The sequence below is a fragment of the Podarcis vaucheri genome, assembly GCF_965113315.1.
Source record: "Podarcis vaucheri genome assembly, chromosome: 2".
NCBI classification, from domain to species: domain Eukaryota; kingdom Metazoa; phylum Chordata; class Lepidosauria; order Squamata; family Lacertidae; genus Podarcis; species Podarcis vaucheri.
In genome coordinates, this window is record NC_138760.1 from 28000622 (window position 1) to 28015382 (window position 14761).

Consider the following 14761-nt stretch of genomic DNA (forward strand, 5'->3'; position numbering starts at 1 on the left):
GCAACCTGTGCTTCGCTGAGGGCTGTGATCCTAAACCACCTTTACATGTGCAAAGACACATAACATGGAGAATCTCTTCCCTCGAGGAAGACCTGAGGTGGTGGAAGGTAGACCTTTGAGGATCGACAACACCCTGGGATTGGGGTGTGTGGGTCCTAATCCTCCCCCCTTCTTTCCAGACAAAGACATTCCATTCACTTTCCAGCATTAAACGGTTCAGACTTTCCGCGTCCACAAGGCTTCCACGAAAACGGGGAGACGGGCGATTCGAAGTAATGGAGAAGTCTAGTGAAACATCAGTTGACACCATCTCACACACTATTTCTAATCTTCAGGGATGAGGGCTCACAGTTAACAGAGCCAAATCAGCAATGCCCACCCACAAGGAAGGAGGTCTTGACAAACCTGGAGTAGTTTGCAGAAGTAAAGGAGAATTAGAGGAGGAAGGACCCGAAAATGTCCCCATGATGGCTAAGCATGCTCAGTGTCCGTTAATGCCAACTTGACTGTTGGAGAGGGAGGTTAAAAACTGGGGTGGAGGAGATGGAACGGAGTGTCTAGAAAATGAGAAGCAATATAAATATAAATGGGGTAGACAGATCCCTCTCATTGTCAGGATAGGGCGCTTCCTAGTTCACACTAAGAAGCTGTTTTTAAATATCCCCAGGAAAAGATGTCAATAACTGCCCATAGAAATCGGGGGAGGGGGGCCTTAATATTGCTGGGCTAGGACGCCAGTGCATCCACACACAAACCCCAACAGAGAGTTCCTGCTCTTCTAAGTTCTTATTTAGTATGGTTATTACAAAACAACCCTGCCAATGGAATTCCAAAGTGAATTATCCCCAAGTACAGCAAGATCTACTATAGCCCTACAGTGTAGGCAAGGCTTTATGTGATTTCTGTGCTGTTCAGAGGTATTAGGACTCTGTTTCAGGTTGGATGTTAGGCAGAAATACAGAGGGTGTTATCCATTGCTTCTATCCCCACACTGCAAGTTGAACTGAGGCAGCAGGATACAACATCCCTGCAGTGCGGTTCACTGTAATATACCCTACTGCAAGCAGGAGGGCTGTGCTGAGTCACTTACAATATCCATGCAATGCAGTCCACTATTAGCATTGCAGTCTTATTTAAATTGCCCCCCCATCTCCTCTCAGCTAAATCAAGTACTTAATTGACTTGCATAGTTTTTTTTAAAAGCTATCTCTAAAAATTGCACATGAAGTAAAAAACAGAACCACATTAGAGCAAGGGAAAGTCACATCCAGTTTAGGCTTCATCTGCAGCTAACTTTTTTTTAGATTGTATCAGGGCCGGATTTAGGTTTGATGAGGCCCTAAGCTACTGAAGGTAATGGGGCCCTTTATATATCCAGCTGTCCTTTGTCAACAACAAATTGTTGCTGTTTTTTGTATTGAATATATGCCAGTGATATTTTAGGGAGCAGGCTAGCCCATTACTTACATCGTAGGAGCCTACACAACACAACACAAACCACTGTTGCTGTATGTAGGTTTTACTTTATTTTATCTTATATTTTGGAAATGCACATCCAGGTTTTCTTTCCTTTAATTTTTTTGGGGCCCCCAAGAGAGTGGAGCCCTAAACTATAGCTTGTTTAGCTTATACGTAAATCCGGCACTGGATTGTATCCATCAGTTTTAGGGGAACTGATAAAATACAAAACGTTGCTTCCAAGGATGGCCAAACTTGACCCTCCAGCTGTTTTGGGACTACAACTCCCATCATCCCTAGCTAACAGGACCAGTGGTCAGGAATGATGGGAATTGTAGTCTCAAAACAACTGGAAGGCCAAGTTTGGCTATGCCTGTCTGATAAAGGTTAAAAACTAAGGAAAAAATGCTACATGCTGTGATGATTGTGTGATGCTGGAATCCCTCCCAGAACTAAGAGTCTTGTGCCACCTTAAAAACTAACAAATTTCTTATGACATCAGTTTACATGGATCACAGTTCGCTTCATCAGATGCCAATGAGTTAGGTATGTATGTAAGGGAGGGACACCAGGGGGAATAAAATGCAAAAAAGGATAGGCAGTGACAATTAGAGAGACAATTATGTGACCAATTAACAAGGCAGCACTGGTGAAAACTGCAAACGCCCTACAACTTCTACCCGGAACACACCACAAAATTCATTGTACATCCAGCCCAAGATGCAACCACATCTGTTCAGACTAATTGGGCAAGAGGCCAGCAACTTAAGGATTCACAGCAAACATTGGTAATCGACGCATTTAGTATGATGAAAATCAGCTCATCTCGATTCAAGCAACAGATAACAGAACCGAATTGCCTAATAAATTGCAATTCAGGGTTTCACAATGGAGTTTCTCTTTGATGTCCCTTTGTTTGAAAGAAGTGCAACCCAAGGTCAGTTGCAGAGCGTTCTGGTAGCCTGAAATAAGTTTCTGGACTTTGCCATAGTTGATATCAGATTTGTGCCGATTTATTCATCTTGCATCGATTGATCTGCTTGCCATGTGTAAAATGCTGGCAGCCGATGACACACAGCACTTTGGAAGACGAGTAGTGAATTAACTGTGACGGTATGTCTGGCATTGCTAGGTTCTGCAGTAGTGTTGCTACTGGTTGGATATGGGGACAAATCTGGCCTCTTGATTTGTGTCTGTGCCTCTTGCTGCTGATTTAGGTCGGAGGAACAGTCTGTAAGCAAGTACAGTGGTACCTCAGGTTAAGTACTTACCGTATTTTTTGCACCATAACACTCACTTTTTTCCTCCTAAAAAGTAAGGGGAAATGTCTGTGCGTGTTATGGAGGGAATGCCTACAGATGGCATGCCTACAGATTTTCCTCCTCTAAAAACTACGTGCGTGTTATGGTCGGGTGCGTGTTATAGAGCGAAAAATACGGTAATTCGTTCTGGAGGTCCATTCTTAACCTGAAACTGTTCTTAACCTGAAGCACCACTTTAGCTAATGGGGCCTCCCGCTGCCACTGCGCCACCAAAGCACGTTTTCTGTTCTCATCCTGAAGGAAAGTTCTTAACCTGAAGCACTATTTCTGGGTTAGTGGAGTCTATAACCTGAAGCATATGATGTAAACCGAGGTACCACTGTACCGGCCTGCCACCCCAAGGCCTACGAAAGGGCACTGTCATTATCCAGGACTGTCTATAGATAAATGACGCCTCTTTCGCCCTTGCAGCTTGGAGCAGCCCAAATGGGCCCACCTCTCTGACTTTCTCAATTCCCTCTTTAAAATGAAAAATGCCCCTATTGGGAATGACGGTTCTCAGAGTCTCTTGAAGGACAGCAGTGGATGTCAGGGTAGCATCTCCTCCTGGAAAAATGTGGGCATTTGCTTCTCCTGGAGTGTCCTGACAGGGCCAGCTCAACCAAGAGGCAAGCTGAGGCAACCGCCTCAGGCGGCAGGATTCACCGGGGAGAAGATCCCGAATGTTAATCCTTCTTTTCCATCTTGTTACTGATATAGACCTTCCCTCGCCCCTTCTTCTTTGGTGAGGAGGGGGGTGCCATTTTGGGGTCCTCCTCAGGTGCCAAAAAGGGCCCTGTTGTGAAATGGTGGCCTGGGGGAGAGGGGTGTGTTGTGAGGAGAATTTTGAGGGCCAAGTAGAGGGGTTTTGAGAGCCCATTTGGCCCCCGGGCCTGAGGTTCCTCGCCCCTGTGTTATAAGCCTAACGTAGGATATTTTTCCTCACTCACTCTCTTGGCACTTTCTTTTAAATACAAAAAAAAGAACAGGGGAGGGGAAATGTCAAGGCCTCACCCGGAAAAGGTGCGCCATGAGGGACCGCTGCTGAGGCCGGATGAGAGTAGGCCGCTGGGGAAAACCTTGCCTCAGAGAAAACACATTCATCTCCATTTACCTGTAATTCCCAGCAGCTGTCCTCCTCTCAGCCAGCCACTGCCTTTTGAAATGGGAGCAATTTGGCGCTGACCTTCAGGGAAGTGCTAGCCGTGCACCATGTTGAAAGACGAGGAAGGGAAGTAGAATTAGGAAACTGGGTTGTTTGGGAGGCCTCAGCCCTCAAATAGTTTTTTTTTTTATCCCCCAGGTTCTTCCAGTAAAGGACCAACAGAGATTCTGCCGCTTTGTTTGCCTTGGGACATGCCAGGTAATCTCCTCAAAGTCACTCATAATCTTGAGCAATATTCAGCTGCTAGAGGGCTAGACCTTGAGATAGAAACCCCTTTTAAAGAAAGGAAGGTGTTAGAATAATGGTTGGGAAGCTGAATGCTGTGTTTGTTCACGGGGTAGGCAAGTGAGGGGGGGGGAGTTGTAAGTGAAATTCACCCCTGAAAATGTGTGTGTGAGAGAGAGAGAGATCAAAGTTTTGCAGCTGATCTCATAAGGCTCAACTTCCTGGGGAAAAGAGGATTGCTAATACAGTGGTGCCCCGCAAGACGAATGCCTCGCAAGACGAAAAACCCGCTAGACAAAAGGGTTTTCCGTTTTTCGATGCGCTTCGCAAGACGAATTTCCCTATGGGCTTGCTTCGCAAGACAAAAACATCTTGCGAGTCTTGCGATTTTTTTTGCTCCCCCCCTTTTTCTAAGCCGCTAATAGCCTTTTAGCCGCTAAGCCGCTAAGCCTTTAATAGCCGCTAATCCGCTAATAGCGCTAATCCGCTAATAGGGTTGCTTCGCAACCGCTAGACGAAGAGACTCGCGGAACGGATTATTTTCGTCTTGCGATGCACCACTGTACTATGGCAGCTTTGTGACATGGGAAGTTTTGCTCCTGTGGTTGGAAATATTGTCCGGGTAGAGAAGGGGAGGACACACCAGATGTTGTCCCACCAAGACAAAGAGAATAACGGAGAATCAAAAGTGAGAGCAGGGGCTGAAAGGAGGGATTGGGGGGTGTATGTCTGCACACATGCATGAGCACATGAACAGGATATATTGGCTGTTACCTGGTGAGAGGCGGCCTGCGACTGCTACTTACTGCTGAATGCAGCGGTTCCTGTCAGTGAAACTCAAACAAGCAAAACCCACAAACGTCTTCACATCTAGGTTGGAAATGCTTGTGGAAAACACAGTTTAGAAGCTTCCTGGGTATTGAGCATTTTGTTTCTGCATTTGGCTCTTCAGAAATGTAGGGCCATGTTTACGGCAAGGGAATGTGTGCACAGAGATTTTCCTGCCTTCCCCTGCCCATCCTATTGGGTGTACTCAATCCACTCATCATATTGCTACAAGCCTTATGATCCTCTTCTGAGCTAATGGGATCATAGGAAGGCAGAGCATCTTATACAGGGAAAACCCACAACCTCCCAGGCTTTCCTCCCAAGTATACACTAGGACCTCAAGACATTCCTATGTAGGCATGCCCTTTGATTAATTTCCTGTATAGCAAATAATCTTGCTTTATAGTGAATTCTCCTAGGACATGACATGTGATGTGGTTTGTGCGTGGATATAGTGATGGGTAGCCTGGAAGACATGGGGGTTGATTTTGTTTGCATAGGCTACTAAACTCAGAACAGATTACTCCTAGTGCTTTATCATGCTGACCTTGCAATTGATCATTAACACATTAGAGCACTTCCATTTGTGAGCAACCCTCAAGGCCACTTATGTTAATGTCCAAATGTCTGATTGTTGTTGCTGTGAAAGATAAAGAAACAGAGGCATTTGTAATGCAAATGAACGTTCTGACCAAAACAGATACTACCTTCAGATTACAGTGGTACCTCGGGTTAAGTACTTAATTCGTTCCGGAGGTCCGTACTTAACCTGAAACTGTTCTTAACCTGAAGCACCACTTTAGCTAATGGGCCCTCCTGCTGCCGTGCCGCCGGAGCACAATTTCTGTTCTCATCCTGAAGCAAAGTTCTTAACCTGAAGCACTATTTCTGGGTTAGCGGAGTTTGTAACCTAAAGCGTATGTAACCTGAAGTACCGCAGTACAAACCTGGCTGAAGCAAGGAGCCTTAAACCAAATAAAAAAAATTTTTACGAAATGAGAAATTAAAAAATGCTCTCCCTCTACCTACTTCATTGAGCATAGTGATAACATTCCTATTTATAGAATCCTAGACCTGGAAGAGGGTCTTGTGGACCTCCCAGTTCAGCCCTTGCTTGATGCAGGAAATCCAGAGTGAGAGTTTCAAGACAGTTTGAAACCACCCCACCCAGGCAGCACTCGCCACTCCCAGCAATTTATCACCTTACAGACCCAGGGATTTTGCTGGCATCATTGCTCATCCTGCTATATTCTCTTTCCTACATCCTGATTTAAGCAAATATTCCTAAAAGACAGTCCCATGAAAGGATTCCTTTCAGGCTGTGCAGATATCTGGCCATGGTGCGTTTTTTTAAAAAAATAAAAATATTTCTGTTTGTTCTTTTGCTCTGGATTATGCAGGTCACTTTGTACCGGGCAGATACATAGAAAATCCTACCACGGGCTAAGGAAGGGGACACGGTGACCTCCTAAAAATCCATTGCAGACATGCCGTTTTCTGATAAGCAAGCACAGGGGGGCAGCTCTCCGCACACAGCAGAAAGAGTCAAAAGACTGGGCTCCTGGAACACTTCAGACCGCAAGCAGGGCAACAGCATTTTTGAATGCTCCCCACTCCCCCAGAGGCTTAAAGACAAAACAAACTCCTCTCGAGGCAAAAACAAGAATAGCAGGGAGAAATTCTAGACAACCCTGTCTCTGTAGTCCTTGGGAAAGCAAAAAGCAAAACACATTCAGGGGTGGTTTAATGCTCCATTTTATTTTATTTATTTATTGGCTTACTGCTGGACAATAAACAAAGTATCCAGGCAGCGAACACATCCACGAAGCGGCATAGAAACACCTAGTCAACATCTGGACAGTGATAACGCAGTTACCGATGGCTGAGCGATACACCAGAAAAGACTTGTGCAAACAGGAGCATTATGAAGCAGGCCACCAAAGCAAAGCATGGATGGTGGTTGCTTAATAATAATAGGCAAAGATTGCCACAGTCCAGGTGCAAGAGCACAAAATGCTTTGTAGAAGCAAGGCAGGTGCCAGGTAGCATCCTTAATACAGCCCCTCTGGCTGTACATAAAAATTGGACAGGTAGATATGGGGCAAGATGGTCCTTCATGTCAACTGTTCTCAAGGCTTTAATATACTGATAGTAAGACTGTGAATTTGGACCATATAAGCAGCCAGTGCAGTTCTTTCAGCAGAAGTTTTTTATGCTGTTGGTGGGAAGCCCCCACTGGCAACTGGGCTGCTGTGTAAGGGAAGCTCCACGTTGCACTGATTTTGAGGTTCCCAATGTGCAGCACCTAAGTGATCCTAATTCTTTCAAAAGTTTATAGGAAGAGTTCCCAGCTTCCAAGACCACAGGAGCCTCTAGTGTTAGAGATGGATCCACCCCAGACGGCAAACTTGCTCCCTCAGAGGGCGGTGTGTGTGTGTGTGTGTGAGAGAGAGAGAGAGAGAGACTCCATCCAGAACTGCCTGTCTCACAGTTCCGCTCGCCTCCCACAGCACCTTTATCTTGTTGCGATTCAGAGGGCAGTTTATTGGTCCCTGTCCAGCCCAACACTTACATCCAGGCACCGGTTCCAGGTCTTGCACATCCTTCCCTGATTCAGATGAAATAGAGGAGGAGAACTCGGTGTCATCAGCATTCTGATAGCATCCCGCCCCAAAATGTATAACAATCATTCCCATTGGCTTCATTTCATATGGATTTTTTTAAAAAGCATTGGTGAAAAAATGGTTTTGTGTGTGGTACACCATAGCATAAAGCCCAGGAAGCTTCAGGTTGGAAAAATTGTATTTGAGGCCAGGTTGTTGATAAGTAAACAATTTATTAATTGAAATAATAAGAACGAGCTGTTACTAAAAACAGGCCTCAGCACAGAACCTATGTCTTCTTCCAGCCATGTGACTTAGTTACATACCCTCCAATATTTCTCCAATTAAAATAGGGAAGTCCTATTTTATAATAATAATAATAATAATTTAAAAAAAAACAATGGATGATGATGATGATGATGATGATTTGTATCTGACCCATCTGACTGGGTTGCCAAGGCCACTCTGGGTGGTTTCCAAAATATATAAAAAGGTAATATGACATCAAACATTAAAAACTTCCCAGTACAGGGCTGCCTTAAGATGTCTTCTAAAGGTTGTAGAGTTATTTATCTCTTTGGCTCGGGGGTCACATAACTCCATACCCTCCAATACTTCTCCAATGAAAATAGGGACGTCCTAAGGAAAAGTGGGACATCCTGGGATTTCTGTAAATCTGGGGCTGTCCCAGGAAAATAGGGACACTTGGAGGCTCTCTAGTTTCCTCCTGCTCAAGGAAACTGTTTATTATAGAGCAGGTGTAATATATATATATATATATATATATATATATATATATATATATATATATATATATTTAAGAAGGAGAGCACTAGGAACAGGTATGTCCCCACTGTGGAAGGACGTGTGGATCCAGAATTGGCCTCCACAGTCACTTATGGACTCACTTTTAAGACCGTGTTCGTGGAAGACAATCTTACTTGGCTACCAGTGATCACCAAAGAAAGAAAGAAAAGACTTTCACTTTGTTCTGTTGAATCCGGCCATAGCAAGGAAGGCAAAACAACCTCTCTCGCTTTACTTCCTGCAGGGCTAGGAGTGGCATGCCAGGTGTTTTGTTCAACACAGAACTGAGGAAGGTAAATTAATGGGCGCCTCTTTATTTTTGTGCTGCCAGGGATGGATACAGCTGAGCCGAGTCATCTGTGCTGTCAGAACTGGCCCTTTGCTGCTTCGAGGATCTTCAGTGCAAGGCTTTTTAAAAGGTACACCCCAGGGGCTGTATTGGACCGTGTGGCTGTATGAGAAGGGAACTACAGCCATTTTTCCTAAGTCATCTCAATCTCAGGAATAGGTTGCTCATTCCAACATCATGTTTGCATGCTCAAGATTACTTGTTCATTGCGATTAGAAGCTTCCACCATGGAAAACGCTGTCAAGAAGTCTATGTGGTGAGTGGGTTTCTCACCCTTTCAGATCTTGCCTATGGATGAAATGGAAATTCCGTGCTGTGCTACTGACTTTTTTAAACAATATATTGCTTATTGCATGTTGCTGCCCTTGTTCTGCCCCTTCTCCAGGTTGTTCAGAGCAGTGTACGTACACAGTTCCCTCTGAATCTCCCCTCCCCTTTATCCTCACAACCAGGGGTGCCAACTTGAATAAAATATTGCGAGGGGGGCAGGTAAGCTCCGCCCCACATAATTGATCACATGATGCCACACACAATTTGAATGGGAATGCCCCTGAACTTTGGGGGGGGGGCTCAAATATTTTATTGAGGGTGTGAAGGGACGTTGGCTCCTAGGAGTTGGCTCCTGTGCTCACAGAGATTGAGCAGGGCCACCCTAAGACATCTGAATTAGTGCAAAAGCACCAAGGTTGCCCTAAGGGACGTGGGTGACGCTGTGCGTTAAACCACAGAGCCTAGGACTTGCTGATCAGAAGGTCAGCGGTTCGAATCCCCACAACAGGGTGAGCTCCCATTGCTTGGTCCCTGCTCCTGCCAACCTGGCAGTTCAAAAGCACGTCAAAGTGCAAGTAGATAAATAGGTACCGCTCCGGCGGGAAGGTAAACGGTGTTTCCGTGCGCTGCTCTGGTTCGCCAGAAGCGGCTTAGTCATGCTGGCCACATGACCCGGAAGCTGTATGCCGGCTCCCTCGGCCAGTAAAGCGAGATGAGCGTCGCAACCCCAGAGTCGGCCACAACTGGACCTAACGGTCAGGGGTCCCTTTACCTTTTACCAAGGTTGCCAGCACAGCTCGTGCTTTAAGCCTACCTTTCTGTTGCAAAGCCATCTGCCTCCCAGTAGAGCTGAAAGGACTGGGGTTTGTTGCTGAGCTGCCCCCCTTTTTTTTTGCTCAGTGCAAGCGGAGAATCCATCTTGCTTTCCACTCGCCTTTTTTTTTTTTTTAACTGTGTTATGGACCATGTCTGACATCAAAGCCCTGATTAAGCCAATGCTTTAATTGTATCTTTGTGCTTCATTACTTAATCCCCCCCCCCACCTTTGATGAAGGACTCTCCTCTTTGCTGGTCCTCCCCCAAATTATCACCCCTCTGGTTTAGTTTTTAGTGCTGAGTGCTTTCTCCAGTGCGCAACCCCCCCCCCCATTTTTAAAGAGATCATATCTGCCCAGAACAATGCACCCACTTCTTCCCTTCTTCCCCTCACCCCCAGCTCCAAAAGAAGCTCAGCCAGTGTGGCTAAAGGCACATTTACACCTATTTTCGTGTTGCCTTGGCTCTCCTATTCTTATGAAGCTCACATTGATTATTGCCTTTAAATTCCTCAGTCCGGTCATAGATAAAAGGATAACCACTTCAAAGGGAAGTGTTAAGAGTTTAACCCCCGAGCTAAAAAGAGTGGACAACAAGGTAATTGAGGGTAATAACTGATCACAGACCAGCTTTTCAAAGGCACATGTGAATCCCTACTTTCAGATGGCTTTAATTTTATTAACATTTGTAGCAGCTCCTTGGCTTCTTGATGCTTGCTCTCAGAGTCATTACAAACTTCAAAGCTGGAGAAGGTAACACTCTTAAATGGGGAACCCGACACCAGGATGGAGATAGATAGATAGATAGATATCAAATCCAAGTCCACAACCTGTATCCTAAAATAATCCCAAAAGAGGTTTTTTCTTTCTTTCTTGTCATTTGTATAGATTTCTGGCCACTTCCTCCCAGCACTGCTATATTTCTGCCTGTGGTGCAGCTGTTAAACTCAGAAGAGCCTTAGAAGGGAAAGTGGCAACTCTGACCAGAAGAGGTTAAAAACAAAACCCTGCTTGGGCAGAGTTTTATTTTATTTATCAAGTTTAATACATGTCTATATGGTCCTTCAATTTAAAATTCTGAGGGACTTTGCAATAACTAATTAAAGCATGACAGGTCAGTGCTGCAAACAATACAAATTTCTGTGTTTTTTTTAAAGGGGGTGATATAAGATGTTTTGAAGCCTGTTCGAAAACTTTGAACAAATCATCTGCCTAAAGCCTTAAGGAACTAAAAAACATGAGCCTAGGTGCCAGGGGGAAATGTTCCAGAAGCAAAGTGCCTTCTCTCCCATAACCTGACTGCAGGTGGAACCCTTAAAACACACAGGAATTGACCCACATATGTGGCTGCATTAAGATATCCTGAGGTTTTTATGTCTAAAGCCTTTTTCAGGTGACACCCCCCCCCCCCCGGAAAGAAAGAAAAAAACCATCTCTGCCCAATCTTCTATGCCTATTCTCCATGTCCTCCCAGCAAACATGCATTCAGAAATAGCGTGAAACACACATATCTGTATGTGTGCAAACCTCCTTTCACTCTGCCGTCAAATTTGCAGCCACCAACTGAGCAAGGTTAGCAGATGTATGAGCAATGGAGGCATGACTACTGTCCCACCATCCTCTGTTCAGGCAACACTTTTGAGTCATGAGGTTTATGAAACCACAGTGAGCCCTGCCAGACATACACATAGCAGTTGGAATGGGTTTGGTGAGACCCAAGTTGCACAGGCTTGACTCAAGACATCAGCCAATGCCAGCCAAAACAAAACGCCACTCATTGGCCATGTATATTTGCGTCCTCGTTTTGTGATATTAGCTTTGCTCGTTGTTATTGGCAGCTGCTTTATGTTGGTTTGGGTGTGTGTGTTTTTTTGCAGATTGTTTCAATCATTGCTACAGCTTTTGAAATTGTTGTAAACCCACACTCCAATCAAAAAAGTGATGAAGGTGGGATATAAATCTAAGTGAGAAATAATAGAGAAACTCTCAATGGTTACACCATGCAAAAATCATATAAAATTGTTCCCTTCTAACTTCGCAATTTTTTCTTTACATTTTTTAAAAAATGGTAAATATTTTTTATTTCATTTTGTAATGCGTCTAAAACAGAGGGAACTGTTATAACAACAGATGGAAAGTGAATGGTGGGAAGCAAAACTGTAAAATGGGCTTGTAGAATGAGTGTGCTTGCACAGGAGTTCGAATCACAGAGCCCCCAAGTAAAGGAAATCAGGGTTGTCTGACTGCCCAGTCTAGTTCCAGATTTGCCAGGTTGTCTTGAAAACGATGGTTCCCGTTTACGTAATAAAGGAGTGTCAAATCTTAAAAAGAGAATAGAAAGAACCATAGAATTGTAGAGTTGGAAGGGATTCTGCGGGTCATTTAGTCCAAACCCCTTGCAATTTAGGAATCTCAACCAAGGCATCTATGACAGATGTCCATCCAATGTCTGCTTAAAAACCTCCAAGGAAGGAAAGGCTACAACCTCCCATGGCAGGCTGTTCAACTGTCAAACAGCAGCCAAACAGTTCGTACTGTCAGAACAAGCCTTCTGGATTTATTTAGCTACCTTGGATTCCAAAAGCAGAAGGGTTGGAGATGCCAAGTACCTGAGAAGTCACACTACATAACTAATGGGCTGTGTTTCATTTAGTGGGTTACAGGTTGTGCAGTCCTGAGCAAACAGTTATCAGAGTTGGTGGGAACCCAAGGATAAGAGCGGTCTCGGTTCAATTTCCCCACTTCTGGATTCTTTCCCCGAGCGCCTGGCATCCATCTTGCCTTTATTATTACGTACCAAAATATTTTTGCTCCTCACTTGCATGTTTCTTTCCCGAAGAACCTCCCTCGATAACTATTTCAAAGGGGAGATTTAATAATTTATGCTGGCACTTTTGTTTCAACTTTTCCCCCGTTCAGCAAATGCAGGGAAATTTCAAGAAACTGTGGATCAATGTATTCCCTAGGCACAGGCAAACCAAAAAAGAAAAGAAAAGAAGGGAATATGTTAATGTTAAGAGCTGTTGTTATTATTTTTGTGCTGCACTGGTTTCCATTTCTAGGCCCAAACGATGGTGCTGGTTCTAACCTTTACAAATCTGTCTTGGGACTCTTGACACCTTAAGCGTCCCTTTTTGCTGCACAAACCTGGCTGGCTACTGAGATGCTTTTTGAAAGTCCTCTGGCTGCCTGCCTTTTAAAGCGCAGGAAAGGGGAATGCCCAGATATTGTTACACTACAACTCCCATCATGCTTGACCATTGGCCTTGCTGGCAGGAGCTGAGGGCAGCTGACCTCCCTATATCAACTACAGTGGTACCTCGGGTTACATACACTTCAGGTTACATATGCTTCAGGTTTCAGACTCCGCTAACCCAGAAATAGTACCTCAGGTTAAGAACTTTGCTTCAGGATGAGAACAGAAATCGTGCTCCGGCAGCGCAGCAGCAGCAGCAGGAGGCCCCATTAGCTAAAGTGGTACCTCAGGTTAAGAACAGTTTCAGGTTAAGAACGGACCTCTGGAACGAATTAAGTACTTAACCCGAGGTACCACTGTAAATAAATTAAAATACTTAACTTAATGGACCAATCGAGTCACAGATAGCTCAGTTCTGCCCCCCCCCTCAAAAGTCCTACCCCTCCCCATAATCTTGGCTATGCCCATAGCTGAGGGATATTGGAATGTAACAAAATTTGGTGGATGACAGGTCCCCCATCCCTGTTTAGAGCTAAGACTGGTATGAATGACCCATGATGAGGCCTATTCAAACACACACACACACCCTTCATACCCTCCAACATTTCTCCGATGAAAACTAGGATGTCAGATACAACAACAACAACAATTGTATATATAACATATTAAAACATTAAGCATTTTAAAAACTTCCCTTTTACAGGGCTGCTTTCAGATGTCTTGTGAAGGTTGTGTAGTTCCTTATCACCTTGGCTCAGGGGTCACATAATTCTATATCCTCCAACATTTCTCTGATGAAAATAGGGACATCCCAAGGAAAAGCAGGACATTCTGGGATTAAATCAGAAACCGGGATGGCTTCTGTAAATTTGGGGCTGTCCCTGGAAAATAGGGACACTTGGAGGGGCTGCACACTGGCCTACCAAATTTGAAGTACCTTTAACTGGGCTCGGAAGAAGGTAACATAGAACAAAGGACGGATTTCAATAGGCGAAGCCCTTTTCACCTTTGCATGACAAGCTGCGCTGGTCCAAACTCCTTCCGTACAACTCTTAAAGGGAAAGCAGGTCCACAATCCGTTTGTGCCTGGAAGGGAGGGTTGTGTGGGCACACTGCCTCTCAGCTGCTCTTTGAGTATTATTACAGACATTTTCCAAGAAGAGGCCAGAAAGGAAACGAAGGTTTTCCGTTCCTTTACTCCCAGGTCATGTTTGTAGGGTCTCAGTGTGCATTTACCCCTGTGAGATGGATACATGCACTATCCCTACTCGGGGAAAATGCACATCTCTTCTTTCACATCTGTCCTGGAACTGCATGGGAAGAAGGTGGGTGAGCTACTCAAATACACTCTGAATAATATTCAAAGTGGTCTCTCTTATGTTTATGAATCAGTGGCTAATTTCTCATGAATAAGGGACTCTGCAGTCTCACATCTTTTTGACTGAATCCAAGGTCCACAGGAGGTTCATTAACCTGTGATGCCGAAATTCAGGATCTCCCCCCCCCCCAAAAAAAAACTGATGCCAAAGTTTTGTGATAATTTTGTGCTGCAAACGCCACATTTTGTGCCACCACCACCCCAAACTGAGTAAAACAAATTGGGGTCATAAGTTAATGCCAAAAATCCAAACTTGTCCAATTGACTCCAAACCAGTCGTTTTCTGCTAGTTTTGTGGCATTTTGCACCATGGGCTAAGGCTGAGCACTCTTATTCACAATAGGGAGAGAGCCCCAACCCACAAAA

The 14761-nt window shown here is 44.6% G+C and overlaps 1 long non-coding RNA gene across 5 annotated transcripts in view; it reads right to left on the minus strand.

Moving 5' to 3' along the window:
• The window catches only part of LOC309526661, a 77733-nt gene extending 73750 nt beyond the window's left edge, over positions 1-3983 (minus strand). For all 5 annotated transcript variants that reach the window (XR_014216802.1, XR_014216803.1, XR_014216804.1 and 2 more), the window contains exon 1: positions 3874-3983. This is a non-coding gene — a long non-coding RNA (uncharacterized lncRNA). The remainder of the gene's footprint in view (positions 1-3873) is intronic.
• Between the last annotated feature and the right edge of the window lie 10778 nt (positions 3984-14761).